A 19,850-nucleotide genomic window follows, 5' to 3' on the forward strand; every position below is an offset into this window, starting at 1 on the left:
TTGAGTCAACATTAATTCATCCATAGCATAATCAGGTCGCAGAAGTGGGTCTCTGCTGTTCTTATGCGTGATTACAACCCTTGGACGACTCTTCCTGCAGGTCCCTCACAGTGTGTGTGAAGTACCAGAGCATAAGTGATGTGTAGTGCATAATAAAATGAAAAATATATATAAAAAAAGGGGGAGTTGGTTATGGACAAAGAAATCCTCCTCTAGGATGATTTCAGTCTGGAAGTCAAAAGAACACGTCATACGCACAAACATACTCCCCCAGGTATGTTTGGATTTATGATACTGTTTATGTATCATCTCTTGTTCACCATCTCCAGAATATAAATATATATGTATCATCTCTTGTTCACCATCTCCAGGATATAAATTGAAAGAATATGGATGGAAATTTTCTTTCTTTCTTTCTTTCTTTCTTATATTTCAAAGTATATCAAAAGTGTGTACAAGTCTTTCAGGAAAACCGCAGTACTGAACACAGTACTGATATTTTGCATCCATGCAGCTCCCCTTTATAGTTACATGCAATGTTAACCTCTGGGTTATTTTTACAGTAGCTACTGAGAAAAAATATGAATGGGCTTGCAAGACATTTAGATAAACATTTATTAATGTAGGTATTGTACAATCATACAAAATTGTGGCCATCCATCGGGTAGAGATGTGTGGGTGTAGGCAGGCTCCGTCTATGACTCAGGGCACAACGATGTATTTCCTTGCATTTCTTCATGTCACACACTGTGTAATTGAACTGGACAGCTGATTAAAGAATAGACCTCTAAAGACCAACTAGCAGTAATCAGGAGGTGTCTGGTTCAGATCCCATGTGAAGTGGCATAGAGTGGCCCGAAAAGTGAGAGCTATTATCCAATCTCTCTTCCTCAGATGGTGCTGAAACAATGGCTGAAGGGTGAAACTATCAGTTTGGGTAAATGCACCATCCTGCGAGTAAAAATAACAAATTTTCTCTCTGTGATGTTGACAACTTTATGCACTGCTATTTGTCTGTAAAAAGTGACACACAGGACAAGGGGCAGTCGTGTGGTTTTATGTTCTCCGGGACAAGAGGGACACACAGTGACGGTACTTAAAGACCACTGGAGGCTGTTTGATAGAAGAAGGCAGGCTTGAGTGTGATGTGATGACACCTCTCAGCCACCAGTCCCTCTCTCTCTTTCTCTCTCTTTGTGTTTATATCTCTGGATGTTTTCCATCCCTGCCTCTGTCTGTGTCAAAGTCTCTCTCTCTCTCATTCTTGTCTCATAGACACCATGTTTCAAAGCCTGTCAGCGAGATGAGAAGACTGGGTAGTGGTGAGGAAAAGGGAGTGGAGGCAGGGAGGGTCAGGGCTGCCCTCAACATGCTGCTGACGGGGGATGTGGATCCACTCTGATGTCATTGTTCTAGATCTTTTTTTGAATCAGTTCTTTCATCTGTTGGTAAATACAGGGTTGTTAATCACTGGTACTCAACAGACAATGTGAATTTGTTCTGTATACTGAGCCAAGAAAAACAACACTACAGGTCATAAATTCACTTGCCAAAAACTACTTATAGTTACATTTGAGTGACAGACGCCATCTAGCAGCCGTAGTAATTATGACGCAGGGAGGTGACGCAGTTCAGATGATGTCAATATAGGATGACTGCGTATGAGGAGGACACGGTTTGGGTGGATGGCTAGATAGTTGGTCAGATGGCAAAAAGTGGCAAATGCTGCAGGAGGTCGCTGTTGGCTTTTAATCTCCAACCGAGTGTCATGTTTTCACCCGTGAGTTGGGACATTTTTGTAAAAAAACGCAACGTGGTGTTTACTGTTGCCATGACAACAACGGTTGGCACATTTAACCATGTTTCAAGTGATCATTTTAACCCAAACCATGATCTTTTCCTAACCCTAACCAAGTTTTTTTGTGCCTAAACCTAACCAGGCCTTAATCACAGCGTTGTCACTCCATAAAACATAATTAACAACTTATGTGGTCATTTAATTTGGAAGACTTATTGGTATACCAGTCATCCTATCTCCTAAGTCATGAAGTTTCAGATCTTACCTTCTGCTTCCTTTCTCTCAATTGAACTCTGAAGAAAAAGGTGAGATGATATAAATAAAAATAGACCCCAGCTGACAATTAATTGATTGTCAAAGCAGATAACACACCATAATGCTTCATAAATATCAGATGAGAACATGGAAATCACACAAATATCAATATTGTATTGATCTCAGGCTCAACATACTTATCAAACAGGATCAGATGTCACTTATTCTGTCTTAGAAGTGGACATTTATTTTGGTTTCTTGTGTCTTCATTCAGTTCTGGGAAACCCAAATGAAAAGACAGGATGTGAAGACAGAACAAGGATCGATAGATAGGATATAAACTACATACTAACATACTTTATATAACACCTTATGCAAGACAAGAGTAAGGTAATTCAGGCTCCCTTTCAAGCTGAAATTCAACAGTTTCTATAAATTGTTTTTTGTTGCATTGATTTTTGAAGCATGAGAGACCATCCATCCATTTTGATAAGCACAGATCTGTATTTCTGAGAAGTGATCTTCAAAGTTTTTGTTGCTGAAAAGGCAAAGGGCTAACAGATCTAATTAACACCAACCTTATCCAAACACATTATATACCGGGACATATGGCTATCACATGTATTGGAAGGGTCATTAATCTAAACATATATAATTCCTCCTGTTCATCCAAAAGGGAGCCTTAACATAATTACTAACCAATAATGCAAGCTTTAAGCCTATAAAAGGATGAGGCCACATACATATTAAATTTTCATGTAAATATTTAGAATTTAAAGAGTCAGTATGGCAATTTCTTCCCAGCTATTCTAAGGCTACAGAGGCGATATTTACTTTATAGTGTGAAAATGTAATTTAGCACAGTCACAGTGTCACAACAGGAGCCATGTGTCAATATTTGACCAGGGAGAGCTGCATTTTCTGTCTGCTTAGCATTCTCTTTGATAGATGGAGAGGAGGGGAAAGTATTAACTGCAGAGACCTCAAGTTGTGACTCGCATAATGACATGAGCACATCTGACAAATAGACGTATGCTGCTGGTATATTGAGATTCATAAAGCATACATATCTTCTCAATTTAAACTTTTTGTAAAGTGTGTGTGGAGGTGAGTGAAGTGTTTTGTGTGTGTCAGTGAATGTGTATGAATAGTTCAGCTCTACTCGCAAGGTCTTGATGTCCTTACAAGAAAATTGGTGGAACTTTTTGACAGGCCTCAGAGGGGACACATATTCCAGATTTTTGGGTAATATCACAGCAGATTTGAATCAGTTAAATACAGTGCAGAAACAGATCCCATGGTATTAAACTGTAGACTTTAAGCATGTTCAAAGCATTGTGTTTGTTAAGTTACTCACTGTTGAATATGGATGTGGATGGTTGCCAACTTGGTGATACTGGTAGTAAGACTAAAAAGAAACAAACAAAAAAATAAAAACAATGGCTTAAAAAACAACATAAAATAACATAAAAAAAGAAACTTGCAACTTTATTCCATGTTCAGCTTTACATGTGAACTGTTGCATGCGACATACATGCATCCTTTCTTGCAATCACTTAGGAAAATATTATGGGCCAAAAGGGAATATATAGGATTTTTCTTCAAAAACTTTCAGTTTCAAGTTTAATGCAGAGTCTATTGTACTTCTGAGTCACTTGGCCATCAAGGAAAAAGTAATGGAGCTGTTCAGAGTTAACCCCTCAAGTAAAATAAGATGCAGGCAAGCAACAACAGTAAGACATCCCAGTGTGCATCACACATTCTTAATTTATGGCTGACTGTCCTCTACTTAAAGCTACAAATTAAATGACAGTTTGAGGATAAAGTACATGTCAGGAGGAGTAATACAATTCATGCACAAAAACTTAACAGAAGTTATGCAGTGTTTGTGCCAGATTAAGGGCTTTTTGTCGAGGTGACAATTTTATTCCAGAGGATTCAAGTCTTGTTCCTGTTGCTTCAGGCACCAAAGACACATTTTTCATTGGATGACGCAAAACTCTTTACCGTCTGTTCCAGGGCTATTTTAAAAAGGTACCTTGTTCAGTGTTTGACCTTTTCTTAGTGGGTCCCTGTTTTGTTTGAATCGCTGATGAGAGCATGCAGCATCATGATACACACTCCTACCACTGGTTTGACACTGCTTCGGTAATCGACAGTCGGTGGTCATAACACACAAAGAAGTGTATGCACCTGTAAAGGCAGTGAAGATGCCTGCAAGCTATCAAAATGGATGTGAACATTGCATAATTCAAGATGTTTAAATATATATATCTTATGAGAAAAGAAATGCATCGAGCACATCAAAAATGACAGAGCTACTCTTTGATTAATGCATCAAATCAATCAATTATTTTAACCCTCCTGTTATGTTGAGAACCAAACATCCACTATGTTATGGATCAAATTGTTTAATTGTTTAAATATACTCACAAGCAGGCAAAAAAATCAATTCATATCAGTAAAATTATATTGTGGCTTGTCAGGGAATTGAATTCAGAAAGAAATATAAAATCATTTGATACATCTAAAACTTCTTAAATAAACAGTTTAAAGAGGAACTAAGCATCTTGTTTTAGCTTTAACATGCCCCCTTCAGTTACCCCAGCTGACATTTCATGTGCCTAATGGGCAAACATTGTTACATCAATGCCGAATGTGCCTGACAGCACATCTGTAGGGCTTTCTGTATGTTGACATTGCGTCAAGATGCTGAGGGCGACCTGTAAGCTATTCTGAGGTATGTCAGTGTGAGCTGGGCGTTATTAACTACTGTCTCTGTGAAACAAGGACTGTGATTAGTGTCCAGGCTGCTAAGGAGTAATTGTGCTCCAGAGGGTTCATTTGCTCCTTAACACCCACTGTCATTAAATCCCAGTGCCCAGTAAAGTGATTATTCAGCGATAAAGTTTTAATTGCGCCGTTGTCTGTCGTTCGTAATGACAGCTGCTCTGATGTTGTTTCAGAACCTCTCTGGTGCAACACGATTGGCGAAACAGCACTAATTTGCCGTTTGTTTCATTGACAGGTGGCGCAGGCAGCATATTGATATGAAAACGTCTGGTTAAGGGTGTGTCTACATCCGTTTATGGCTAATTGTGGCAGTGGAAATAAGAATCATGCACAGGCGCCTCGTTCCACAACAAGTAAGATTTATAAAACAGGACGATGCGTATGTACAGCGTTACGAATCTGATGAAAATGATGCATATTTCTGTCTTTGTGCACAATTTTAGTCACTCTACACAGAGTTTTATGCATCTGGCCCCTGGTATCAATCGTCTAGCACCCCACAAGATGGCGAATAAGCATATTTCCTAAAATGTTGAATTATTCAATTTAGTTTAGAAGGTTTCACTCATGTATAGAAGTACAAATGTATGTATTTGTCAACATGTTGCAGGGACAAAAAGCTGTTCACACTGTGTCACATTGTGGGGACTCTGGGTCAAGGTTTAGAGAGGGGTTGGAGTTAGACATGTTCTGTAGCTGTTATCATCAAGGTTGGAGTAAGTCTCCATGAATGAATATGTAATGTCCTCACAAGTCACAAAAACAACTGTGTGTTTGTGTTTGAATAGCAATGACTTCTGTAACACTGCTTAGCCCACCGTAGATTTCTTGTGCACCGCTTTCAGTCACACTTTGAATTAGCAGAATGCCTGCATGTTATCTCATGACAGCACATGGTTAACCATGCTATAGAAATAGTGCAGTAACAAGGTGGGATAATCAATATTGTTCACAGCAACAACCTGGATCCCTGGATCTTGGAATGGTCTAATTGAAGTATTGGTTTATACCTGCATCTGGTATTGACAACATCTGAGAGAGAGAGAGAGACAGAGTGAGAGAGAGAGAGAGAGAGAGAGAGAGAGAGAGAGAGAGAGAGAGAGAGAGAGAGAGAGAGAGAGAGAGAGAGATGGTTAATTTTAGAGACCAAGGAAAGAACATTACTTGTAGAAACTGAATGTTCATGGGAAAAAACATTTCCCTTTTAAGGTCAAGTGAAGGAACATGATGTACGTTGCTTTTAAACCTTGTATCTGTAGCTTCTGTAAAAATCATTGTGAATGTACTAGAGGCCAAATGGGATGAAAAATTGTGTATTCTATGATTTTTATCACATAAGGTAAATTTTTGAGTTGGAGAAAGGCATTATAGCTCGAATATTGACACAAATGTTGAGCAGCTAAAGCTGCGAGCTGGTCTGATGCAGATTAGAAGTGGGAGATGACATCAGTGATGCTGGTAGATGATATAAATACTGTGTATACTAAACCGGACACCAGTTAAAACAAATATTTATAATGTTGCTCTGGAGAAACTGAAGCATTTTATCAGTTGAAGTGGTCACAGCTCATGGCATTGTACATTTTTTTAGGTCTACATGTAGCTATTTTAACAATTTAATCCATTTAACTGTCAAGATACCAGTCAAAAAAACAGGTCTCAAGTTTGCCTTGGGCAATGAAATCAGTCTAACAAAATTTCCAAAGGGGCTGAGGCAGAAAGGAAGGTAATCAGTCACTGAAGAGGACATTATGTTTGTTAGTCAGAAGGAAATAGATTATAAACAGGGTAACCAGCAAACAGACACAACGAAGAGGAATAGCAGGAAGCAACTTGGCAAAATAAAATAACAAAGATTGACCGAAAAGTGACCTCACTGGGGCTGACTTCAAATGAGGAGCAGCTGGGTAGACAGGTGATTTGATCAGGTGATCTCTAGAGGAGGGAAACAGACACAATTAGGAGTTTCTTCACCAGTTGAATTTGCAATAAAGGCTGTAGATACAATTTTTGTTGGTTGTATCAGTTTACAACCAGTTTTATCTTAGATTGATTAGATTGATGCTGAACCAATACTTTTGATAATAATTTAATAATTGAAGTCAATTACCAAACCAAACATTCATCAGCATCTCAAATGTAAAGATTTACTGCTTTCTCCTTTAGTATTATTGTTAAAGGTAGAGTCAGTCATTCTGGAGAAAGACTGTTGATACTTGAACTAAACACCCAAACAAATACACCCCTCCCTTCATGCTCCTTCAGAAGCTCTGCCCCCCAATTTCATGGATGCACATTGCCAGGGCAACGACCAGAAGAGAAATATAACAGAATCCAGAGCAATGCATCAGTCGTAGAGTCACTTCTGTTCCTCTCACACATTATCAAGAGTGGAAAAATAGTCCATTCACAGCCGTCTGTCAGCTGCAGCTCCTGGAGAGCTGAGAGCTGGACAAACTGCCTTCACCAGGCTGACTGACAGCAGAGATTTACTGAACCAAAATAGTTTGCATGTCGGCTCCACGGGAAGAAATCAAGAGTGTTTGTATTTATTGATTCATTGATATGGTTGATAAGTTCAGAACACATATACAGCAGGATATTTTTGTGATTTAAACAGCTGCCTGCTCAGATTAAGCTTCACTAAACACAATGGAAACAGACTCGGAGCATAAAAAAATGTGGGGGGTCTCCGTGAGACTGTCTCAGACTCAGTGTGGATTGATACATTTAATAAAATGGAAGCGTATCTGTTCCACAGCCTCTCTCCCTCTCCAGTTCACCAGCCCTTCCACCATTCATCAGGTGCTGGAGACGTGAGACTGTCACGTCCTCACACAGACAGCTGCTCTGATGACTTCCCCCTGTCCTGTGCACAAGCACTAACGCCCCCTGCTGATTGGCTGGAGTAGTGTTGTGTGGCTCGGTCCAAGCCACTTTGTTTGTTTCCCATATGTATGAACACTGGGTTTTTTTTCAGTGTACACACAGAACATACAACTAGTGCACCATGAGTAGATATTTGCTGAATTTGACAAAAAGTGTATTGAACAGTCATTCTCCAGAATCACTGACTCTGACTTTAATTGAATATCCTTGAATATCAGACAAAACAAGAAGTTTGAAGACATCACCTCACAACTTTCTAACATTTTAGACTAAATAATTGCCAAGCCAATAATAGCCCAGCAAAAGGATACAGTAAACCACCAGTGTTCTTCCCTGAAAATACTAATTAATTTCACCCTTTCATGTAATCAAAGATGGAATTAGTCTGACCTAGCTTATATAAATAAAACGTAGGAGCTACTCTGATCAGTTTCCCTTTAAACTCAAATCCTTCGGTGATACTGATGATGATACTTTATATGGTTACATCCAAATTTAGGACACAAAAGTGTGAATGCACTCAGTCTCAATGTCTTACTAGCCCCAGTTTATACCTAACATGTATTAGCATTAAATTTAGCATTACATTTGAGTCACAGAGTGCATTCATTTCTCTAAATAGATAAATACCTGGCGATGTTTGAAAAACCCAGAGAGTTGTTAATCAACACTAACTATAATCCTCAAAGACTCTGCTAACCATCTGGATAAAAAATATTCCATCCACTGCAAGGAAAAAAAAAGAAAGATTTTTAAGCCATTTCCCAAGTTGTGACTCTGTTTCTTAATCCAAACAAAGATGGCTACCTGGATGCGAAACAAAGTACCAACATCTTTTTTATCATGTAGCAGACATAATATTTTTTTCATCCAGATGGTTAGAAAATGGTTTGTGGATTCAGAAAATACCTGAAGAACAGCAGAAAGTGTTGTTGTACAACCTTCTGGATATTTCAAACATCTCAGAATATTTATACCTTTTGGAGAATGGATGTGTCACACGGGAGAGATTTTGAGTTGATTATTTGTGTTCATTTTGGATTGATTTTTTGTTGTTTGCGTGTATTTTGAATTATTTTCAGTTTATGTTCATTTGCTTTGCAGGTTGGTTTGCTTTGTGTTTAGTTGAATCTCCCTGTGATTATATCTAAGCACCCACAGTGATTTCTAATCAACCAATCCCTGCAGAGCCCAGTGAGCATAAAAAAAGAGGAAGGAAGAAGGAAGGACAAAAAAAGGGCAGTAATGTGGCATTCATGTGGTGTCGGAATAATTGGAAAAATGAGTTCCCGACTGGTAAAATTCACATGAATGCCCCCTCAAGTTGGAACAAGTCAGAAAGTCTGCAAAAATTTTGGCAAGATTTGCTGAAAGTTGATGTCATGTACGTAGAAACGTGGCAGAAGAAAGTAAATGTTTGGTTAATGGCAAGACATTTTTTACTAATTCACATATTGCATATCGATTTTTTGTTCACATGTAATTTGTAATATGTCATTAGGTTGTAGCTGTTAGTTGCTGTCCATGTGGAGTGACCTAGATTAGTTAGAAAAGTTATTTGTTAGCATTGACCCCGTTAACAAGTCAGGTAAAGCAATATTTTTTTGGTTTTAGGGAATGTACCGGTGCAGCAACAACTCTTTTGGGACAAAATACAACACTTGTGGCATCCATGTTGTTTCCACATTACAACTTAAAAGCTCATGAACACACCGAAGTCGGAAGAACAACTTCCCAACTTGGGAAATGGGACCATCCAAGGAGCATGTGAATGCAGTATAATACAGCAAGCAGAGTGGGGAACACTCGACAGGAGGGAGCTCTGGAGGGGAATGGCAGAGATGGGGAGCAGCTTTTAGCCCTGCCTGTGGTTCAGGTAAGGACCAGGTGTGGGCAATTTGATTCATGTACGACTTGGCATCTCTCACTCCCTCAGCGCACCTTTAGCTTGTGGAGCTTGTTAACCTGTGGAGGAACCAGGGGGGAGGAAGGAGAGGGAGAGAAATTCCAGAGAGAGCCCCGCCATGGAACAAGGAGCCACAGGTGGGGTGACATTCTCGAGCCTCCCCAAAGCCTCCAGACGACCGAGAAGCCGCAACTATGGTGACCGCAGGCTGTGAGTGAGTCCAGGCTGTGAGTGAGTCCAGCCTGCGGTCTCCAGGCAGGAGTGAATAATGGGATCAACAGTACCCTGGGGCAAAAGAGGGTGGTTGTTGTGTGGGACAAATTATTGCCAGCTCTTACTAGTACAAGCAGAGCAGGCGATATGAGAGGACAGCGGCCCCCGGAGAGTACAAGCCAGCCAGCGACTGACAATGGACTTCACTCATGGAACTCTAGAAAATAAAAGGATGTTTTAATTTCTTAATTTGTAAACTGTTGACTTTTTAATTATTTGCAGCTTTGAAACTCCCTTTTTAATTAGTTTTTTAAAAGAGTTTTATTTATATTTTATCTTAGATTTTATAGTGATCTTTTTAGTATCTTTTATACCCGGGTTTTAGTTTTTTGGCATATTCTAACTGTATTTTAAGTTTTGTAATAAATTATCATTTTACTCTTTTTGTTTGTTTTGTTTTGTTTCAGCTATCAACCCAATCAAAAGAAACCTAAACCCTTAAAAGTCTATCCTCATTACAGATGGATGCTTAGCTCTGGGACTTAAATGTTAGTCTTATACATGAGAAACAAAAACGGGGGCAACTGTCACACCTGCACAGGAATTGAAAAAAAACAGCCTTAGTGTTTCTCTCAAACAAATACACATCTGATTACCTAATTTCTGTATATTTGTGCCATTTATCAGTTTGTTTGTTTTTTTCTGTTTGCGTAATCCCTGGTTGAGACCTCTGCAGAGATATAGTGTGGTGAGGTTTCACCTCCTGTGAGCCATCTTGACACCCTCATTATCTTGCACTGTGTGATCCCACTCTACACATACTTTAATCTCCTTTTTCCCTTCTGCCTGTGCATTCTTTCTGTCTCTTACCGTCTTCTCATATTGTATAGTTGGTCTCCGGGCACTGCACTGCATCTGCCCACCACTCCTTGTATATAGGATGGGTCAAATGCAGAGGATAAATTTTGTTATAATGTATGTGAATGCTGAGAAATGACAATAAAGAGGGTCTTAATGTTAATCTCATATTTTGAAAGGGATAGGACTAGTTCCTGCTCTGGCATCGTGACAAACATATGGCCTTGGCATCTCTGAAAGATTTGGCTTATGTAAAATCAACTTAGGAATAATTTATTGAGCTCTCAGTTGGGGTTTAGCATTTTGGCAGTGCAAACATTGTGTTTTTTCTTTTTTTTTGAATGTAAAAGAAGTTTTAGGGTACAATAAACAGCAGGAAATGGTGTGATAAACTATTCTACTTTCATAACCCTTTCTGAAGGTTAGATCTCTGAAAACTTGGGTTTTGGCTGATGCCCACATGACTTATTTTTACTCATCAAAGGGTGGTAAGAAAATGATTATAATTAAGACCTAAAACCTTATCAAGATGCCCATAAGCAGCACTATGTGACTTGGGTTTAAGCCAGCATGAAAAGAGATCTTTCTAAATTTACTAACAAACATTATGACAATGGATTTATCTGATGTGTTTCTCCATCAGGTAGGGTTATGGTCTATTGAAGCCATTGTTCTGTGTACAAGAGTGCATCAGGTGGCCACAAGATCTTATAAAATGAACAGAAATAGAACCAGAGGTAGAAGCACAGCCAAGAGAGATAATTTTGTGTCCTCTTCTCTGCAATTGAGTGTAATGACAGTCCAGTCTTGTACCATTAAGTGGCTACTGTGTCCTAACCTGTCCTTTATAATAGAGGATCATCTTTTTTGTGTTGTTGCCAGTTTTGACCAAAAAGTGCCCCTTTTAAAAGAAGAGGGTGGGTTGTGTGTGTGCTTACATGAACTTATGCTCTCACAAGACTATCATCAACAGAAAAATGACAGAGATTGGTCATTAGTTGGAATATTTCAAGTTTCACTATTTAATAATTTTATATTAACAATGGATAGAATAATGACATGTAATGAAAAAGGTCACCTGTAGTGACAAACCTACAGAGAATTATCATCTGACATTTCCTCTCAGATTGACGGAGCGTTTTAGCATCTTTCAGCTCATTGTTTTGGTTCTGGTTAACTTTTACTATGCTAAACACGAAACAGAGGACTTTAAGAGAGTTTGATAAGAGAGTGGAACAACTAGCTGATTAAGAGACAGGTATTTCTTCCAGTAGATGGTGGAGACCAAAAAAGAGCTAAAGGTAGACTTACATTTGCCATATGGACAGGAACATGACTCAAAACGAATGCTAATGTAGCCCTGTCTCTGGGTTGTTCGACTGCCCCCAAGTATCCCAACAATTTTTCTGCTTTCACTCATGAAACCAATTTTTAATTTGTTGTAAAAAGGATCTCTTGCAGTTGTTTGAATAAGGATCTTGTCTGTTAAGAGAAAAGATGGAAGTGGTGTAACTGCTTACAAAGGAGGTTGGGTGGAGGGGTGGCTCAACAAGCATCTAACTCAGTTGTTGGTTATTTTTAACTACGACTTTGATCTTTTACTAACTTAAACCAAGTAGTTTTAGTTGCCTAAGCCTTACCAAACCTTCAGATCAGCAGTGGCAGATTTTACATGGAAAATTTTACATGGGGTGGCAAAGGGGTTGGCAAGAGGGGTTTTGGCAGGGAAGGTATTTGGGGATCCCCAAATAAAAATACAATTCTATTTCTGTAGGTAAATGGCTCCAAAAAAGATCCACAAATATATTTTATATTTATTCTTGCATTATGTTATTTTTATACACTAACAAGATACCAGCATTCATACAAAAAACTGTGCAGCTTTTGCTGGCTCTGCACTAACCATCAGGTCATGTTCAACCACAGTTTTTTAAAACAGCTGAAGGCGACAGTTGTTATGCTGTGCAGCAAAATGCTTCACAAACATATCTAATATCAATACTGCTTTCTTACTGAAAAACTTGGAAATATCACCATTTTTTGTCTGCACTGCACACCAGTCCAACTACTCTGACCTACAGTAGTCAAGACATGACTTTAACTTTTGGTTAAAAGCCATGTATTACATTACACTGTAGGAGTATGTGGTTAATAAATTTGAATAAAACAATCACATCAATCACATTCGACACTGAGTGATATTTAGGCTCACGTAATTAATCCCCTCATGGCTAATATATTCAGTCTGACAGTCAAGAAGGCAGCAGCCTGTTTGTGTGTAGACTTTGTGCTGTACTATATTAGAAGGGCAGTTATGTATTTGCTAATCAAACAAAAATAATGGATTTCCTCGCACTGATGTGCAGTTATTAGGCTACAGTCCCAACAACCCACTTCCTAAACATGATGGATTCAAACAACAGTGTTTGTTTGACACAGTAGCGATGCACCTGCAGCTTTTGATATCTACTAAAATCGAGGCTCAGAATCACAAAGGCCCTTCCAAATCACATCTTGTGATGAACTCTGCTTTAGTTAGCAACTTAACCTTTGGCTAACATTATGATTACGGACAAGCTCTCATTATTGAATTTCACATACAGTAATTGCATTCATTAATAACTTAACTTCGTTTGAGTTAAATCGGTTTGGCTGGTTAAACTTCCCACAGAGAACCTCTGACTTGACTACACCTCCAGATGCTGCAGCTCTCAGTCGCTCCATGTGTTGTGTTGTTCTGACTCTCTGTGACTGTGTCTGTGCACGTTTGGTGCAGTGCTGTACTGACTGTTTTAGGGCCAAAGTGAGCATTATGGATTTTCTTTCTATTTCTTGCCTATTTAAGTGCTTTAAACACCTTAAGAACATAGTGGTGAACCTACAGTGGGGGGGGGGGGGGGGGCAGTTGCCTCCTTGCCTCCCCTCTAGATGTGCTCCTGCAGATCAGAGAGTGGTTATATGGGTCAATTTGGAAGGCAACAACAGAAAACATGTTTTGTCCAAGCAGCAATGTGGAAGTACCTTAAAGTGCAATGTCACAGACGGCTGCTAGATGCTGCCTACAAAAAATCCCTGGCTCCAACTGACTCCCATTCAAAAAGTGTCTCTTTCTGTCTAGAAATACTAAATCAATAATCTGTCTCAAGGAGTCATTATTCTCTCAATCACTAAAGTTGCACCCTTTAATAAGTGTGCTGATGGTCATTTTGGAAATTATTGCTCCAGTTATAAGATTTAAAGACTTATAGTAGTTTTGATGTCTGCAGTGTGGGTGTTGATTGGCACCTGTGATTGACAGTTTGTTCACCTGCTGCTCTCCCAGGCTCCAGAACTCACACTGAATTCAACTTTTAGAGCTTCTGTTTAAAGACATGCCGTTCTACTATATTTGTGGTTAAGGAGTTACACTAACAAGACCCTCACTGGATGCTGTCATGCAATATTTTGGTAAGAATAATGGTACTCGATTATGACACCAGCCCTGTTTGCACAATTTATCTTAAGTAGGTAACATTAGCCCAAGTGTGCACCACTCGGTGTTCACACTAAGTTAGTGTTTGTTCACCATAGGCAGCAACTCTGGCCTTCAAACCAGCTCCAATGCAATCCACTGGACGATGTCACACCCCCCTACGTCCATCTTTATGTAGAATCTGTGGTTTTGTCATTTATTTTGGAGGTCTTGCTGGCTCCTACACATCAAGAACAGCCCTATGTGTAATGTATTTTATACTAATAAATATTTTCTTGCACTCAAGACATAACAAGATCTACCATGACATATAATGAGCAAACCGTTGAGTGTCTCAGTACAACACCTTACCAGGCACATGTTTTCTGTTTACTGGGACATTTTCTCATTATTGCTGATTACTGCTGTGAACGAGGATGTTTTATTGACTCTGCTTCCAGAGGTGATGAGGTATGTTGTTTAAGGGAAGTTGCTCCAATAGCTACACTGCAGCATGCACCATTGAAATATGTGATGTTATCAACATGAACATGTTCAAACAGAGTGATGTATATTGCAGATACTGTCCTAATAGTTGCTCTGCCTGAGCCACTCTGCTGATTTCAGTTCTATCAATATCACTCCACACCATGCAATACTCCCAAGAGAAATTAACAGTGATTGATCTCTTGTATCTAATTCCTTTTTTCTCAATTTTCCACATACCAATGATCAAGATGCATTTTCCCTCCAGTTTTCCCTCCAGGTGAAAGGAAACAACCAAGTGTAGTCTCATTTGGGAAATTAATTTTCAAGCAGACAAGTCTGGCTTGCCTCCTGACATGGCAGGGGGTTTTGATAACTTGTAATTGACCTTGTTGTTGTAGCATACTTCCAGGTACGGGGTAAATTCGAGTGGGCTGTAGTGTCGCCATGTGGCACATAGAGTACTGCGGAGGCATCCTTATGAAAGAGCCTGCTGGCATTTGCAAAAGATGTGGTGCTTTTAAAGCATTTGTGTTGGTGTAACAGGCCTTTCTAATAGAAAAACCCAAATCCACTCTTGTAAAACATGCATTTATCTTTGAAAATAACATCATGTACAAATCCATCTCTGACCTTTCAGAAATGGTATTTCATCAGTATCTGATAATCCTATGGCCAAAAGGAGCAGAGCTGGAGATTAGATAATAACCATTTCTGATTGATACGGTGATATGATTGATATGAAGTAGGCTAATCCTGGCTTGAAATTACCAGCAGTTCCGTGTTCTCATACATAATGTATTATGCAAATGGTTATGATATAAATATCTTAATCATGTATATCCTAAATAATGTGCCACTGCAGGATTCAAAGCAGCTACCTTATGATTGCATACAAGATACCCCTGCCCCAGCACCTGCTTTGATATATTATCATTTTAACACTTAGATTTAATGTTTTGCTCATGTGTTAAGCACATTTGATGACCTGGATGCATGAGGTAAATTCAGAACTCACTGTATACTTTCAAAATGCCAAAACTAAAATAAATCTATAAATAAAAATCCCAAAATAGGTTTTTTCTTCATTCTGAAAAGACACGACTTCCAAGATGCAGCGGCAATATGTTCATAACATTAACAGAGGTACTATATCTGAAGAGTTTTACACATCAGATGGACCTCACTGTGTGGGCTTTTTGGATGAATCTGCATAACAAATGCTTTATCTTCAGCAGGAACGACCTTGTTGAGTTTCGCCATTGATCAGCACATCGACTCATCCACTCTGATAACTCTGAAACCCATTTATCATAGGCAAGGTTTTAGCCTGCTGCGGTTACATTTACTGGCAGAAAATCAATCTATTCTAATCAGTTAATACACCGACAGGTCATGGCAGGAATATGTGAACATGTACAGTACAAGCCAAAGCTCTGATTAGAAAAGATGGAAATGTTCAATAATGGGGAGAGGGGGTAAAAAAGGAGAGTGGAATGAGGTCAAACCAGAAAGGCACGTGATTTAGCACAATCTAGCAGTAACTCTGTCATACATCATTCTTATTCTCTGTTGATGTGTTGAATAAATGTTGTAAAGTTCTGTATGAATTCCCTGTATCTCCTAGGAAACCTCCCTGCTGTATTTCTCTGCTTGGAAAACAGGACAAAATTTGAATTTTTCTTTTTACCTCATGGGAAAGGAGTTGGAAGTGCAGCAGTGGTGCATAGTTGCCCGCAGTGCACACACACTGTACAAAGCAGGACTTACATACAATGGGTACATCCGTTTTTTGATTTGCATACTGTAATGCAGTCTCGGCCTGTCTGAGCCCGGCACACACTCTCTTCAGTGTCAGACAACAAATGTTGCCATAGGAGTTGACTTGTTGCGAGCGGAGAATTTCCCACAAGGCTTGTACATTTATATAGTATAATGAAGCAATCCCTTAATGGAGAAACTGGGTGTTTGCAGGTGGGATTATGTGTGTGTGGTGTGTTTGAGATAAACAGGAGAAGCAGAAGAGAGAGTGTTTTTTTTTTTTCCTGTCCGTTTTATGGATGTATCAGGTTTTGGCTGGATTATATGGTCTCTTAATTACATGGTCTGTTTGTTGCGTTTGTTTATCATATCCTCATTAGCCTTTTGTTGGGGGGGGTGGGGGGGGGGATAAATAGCAAGCGGCAGAATTGTGCTTGGCATCTTAGAACAAAGCCTATGTAACAACATGTCATTTGCAATCACAGCTTACAGCACTCAAAGAGACAAAGTCAATACCTCCTAATGGACACTGGAAATCTGTAACTTGTCCTGTTGTCTGAGACAGAATGCTTATTCAGTCCAACTGTGACAGCGCCATTTATTCAATGAAGCTCATCAACAGCTTTATGATTAAGTGTTAGAGTTTAGGCAAGCTTCAGTTTTTAAATTGATGTAGAGGTTATGGTGAGCAGTGAAGTTGTCTTTGAGATATAAGCCTGTAAAAGTTGTGTTGCCAGCCGAATGCAACAGTAGAAATTAGTTCCAACGAAAAGTTAATCTCAGAGAAATCCCAAACATGCAACCTCAAACCTCGGCAAATAAAATCAAAACCATATAAATGGGATTATACCCCTGATTTGCCATCCTGATTGGTAGGACAAAGCCACACCAGCAGTGCTTTTTTCAAGTTTAAGCAACTAAAACTACTTCAGTTGTAAGAAACTACTTGAAAGAAGAGTTTAAAGACTTACTGAAGAGCAACTACACTCCTTGTCCTACAACCTAGCTGGGCATGATCACAATTACAACAGGGATAATGACAGCATGAGTCATTAATATGCCCCTCAGTGGAGTCTAGACACTGGTGGTGGTGAAGGAGTGAAGAACAGCCTGAAGATCTGGACGGACGTGATCTGGAACAAGAATGCTGATGAGGTCAGTGGATGGTTCTGATGAAAACTGGAGATGGAGGGGCGGAGGGGTGGACTGAATTAATCTGACACTGAAATAACAGATGACAGCAGCAGAGAAAGTAACAGATTTAAAGCTTGACAGCAGTCACAGAGGTCATGGCAACATTAGATTGGTTGAAGTGAAAAGTGTGAACAACCTCAGTCAGTTGATTGGGTTGCAGGCAGGGAGGAAACAAATCTAAATAAATAGGAAAAGCATTTAGAGGGAGCACCGATTTATTTAGTTATAGCAGTTTTTTGTAAGATTTGAATATTTTTGACTTTGGTGATTTATATGTAATAGTAGTTCCAGAAAAGACTGCATTCCTCCACACTCCCACACCCCCACCTAACAATTCTACACATAGGGGCTTTAAACCCAGTAGAGACTGTTGATAAGGCATGTGCAGTCTAAAGGCCACATTACACTGTGCAATCTTGACACAAAAGTTGACAATTGTGAGTGAAATGTGGTGAAAATCTTTGGTTGTCAACACAAAACGGTGCTCCTACATTGCTCTGTGAGACATGTCCACCAACAACCGAACCGAGCAGTGTGACTGCTGCTACGACCCACATCTATAAACAAAGCAATCAGAATACGGAATATGGCATGACAATTCATAAGTGAAAAAACACACACATTCAGGTGAAACAAAAAAGAAGTTTGTGTGACTTCGCTGCATTTTCTAAACATACGATCAGTGCGGATGGATGACGTGTCTCTGTTTTCGTTTACTTTTTTCTATTTAACACCACATCGTAAGGAGACGATTCACCATGCGTTCACCACACAATCTGACATGACTCAAATTGGTGTCTGACAGATTGTGTCTCACAAACAGTGTCTCTCACAGTGTGACATGCAACAAATTTACACAGTTGTTGTCACACAGTCTAAAGGCACCTGAGGAGTCAAACTTAAGCACTTTTACACAAATCCATGCACCCTGACCTCCCACTTTAAGCTTTTTGTAGTGATAGAAGAATTTCACACTCCTTCCTGCTTTGCAACCCAAAACATATATTCATCATATAACTAACCATAAAATGTCCCCTACTAGGGAAATATAACATTAGTCATTTAAAGCTGCTTGAACAAATGACTAGTGCGGTTGTTTTTGTGGTCAGGACAGTTTCTTCTTTCATATTTTGTTTTCGCCATCAACCCACGCACAGCATTAGAAGGTACATTTTGGAAGAAGGCAAGCAGGACTTACCGATACTAGTACAATTTGGATCATTATTTTTGTCCCTTTTGTGGGGTAACCTGCTATTGCTCAAATAGGAAAGAGAAATCATTTTAATTGGTTTATTCGTGGCTACAAGGAAACTCAATCTCATGAGTATCAAAGGTTCATGTAAACAGTTTAACCCCAGTGAGACCTCAATCGGAGTGTGACCAGTAGCCCGTATCTTCCTATGACATGTAAACCAAACAGTGGTGATCAGCATTCAACCTAAAGCCAACTTAAATTTCACAATTTATCTTCTGTTCCATGACTAATGAATAACAGAGGTGGAAATTTACTGTAGCCAAGTGTGGTGGAGATGTGATCATCCACCCTGAACATCACGCTGCTCTCCAGTAGTGTAATAATGGATGGTAGATGGCTGCCATTATGACCTTCCCTCTGTACGGCGGAGCACTGTGAGCCACATGAAATCAAATTACCGCTCAAGAGGAGGTTCACTCTCCTCACCCGACATCTGCCCTATCTGTCTCTCTTTCTCTCTCTCTCTTCTCATCTCCTCTTCCTCTTGGCCTGTTTTGCTGGCTCTCTGCATCCACCCCTCCTTCCATCTTCTCTGTTCTTTCTCCTATCCTGTCTCCACTCTGACTCTGAGGAAGCAGAGAAAATGTAGGGAGAAAAAAGAAAGTGCAGCGATCCTTTGAGATCTCATAAATTCAATATATTCATATTGCCCAGACTCCCTAAAAGTGCTTGGGAGTGCATTCCGTGAGTCCATAAGTCACAACATTGTCAGAGAGGCGATGGTGATGCATGAGGACACCGGCACTCAGTTCATTCCAGAGCAGGTACTCTCCATCAGATAAGTGCAACCTTAATTCCTTCCGCTGGCCTAATGTGTTTTTAATGCAGTCCCGTGACTTATGTTGCTGTCAGTTTGTCGGCCTCATAGGGATGCCAGTGTGCTAGTGGGCGGCAGACAGGGACCAGGAAAGGTGGCAAAGATTAATCGGAGCGGCGGAGGCATCATACATTTGATCAAATCCGTATTGACTGAGACCACTGAGAGGGCTGC

The 19,850-nt window shown here is 39.6% G+C and overlaps 1 long non-coding RNA gene across 4 annotated transcripts; it reads right to left on the reverse strand.

Moving 5' to 3' along the window:
- Positions 1-660: 660 nt before the first annotated feature.
- Positions 661-6,911, reverse strand: LOC122989209. Of its 4 annotated transcripts, none has more exons than XR_006404982.1 (6): positions 6,724-6,911; positions 5,857-5,878; positions 3,411-3,461; positions 2,251-2,329; positions 2,064-2,091; positions 661-1,442 (listed from the first exon to the last, which is right to left on the reverse strand). It is a non-coding gene; the product is annotated as an uncharacterized LOC122989209 (long non-coding RNA). The 4 variants fall into 4 exon arrangements; XR_006404981.1 differs by having other exon boundaries at positions 5,809-5,878; XR_006404983.1 differs by having other exon boundaries at positions 6,719-6,911.
- Positions 6,912-19,850: the final 12,939 nt, after the last annotated feature.

This window comes from Thunnus albacares, chromosome 9 (genome assembly GCF_914725855.1).
Source record: "Thunnus albacares chromosome 9, fThuAlb1.1, whole genome shotgun sequence".
Lineage (NCBI taxonomy): Eukaryota > Metazoa > Chordata > Actinopteri > Scombriformes > Scombridae > Thunnus > Thunnus albacares.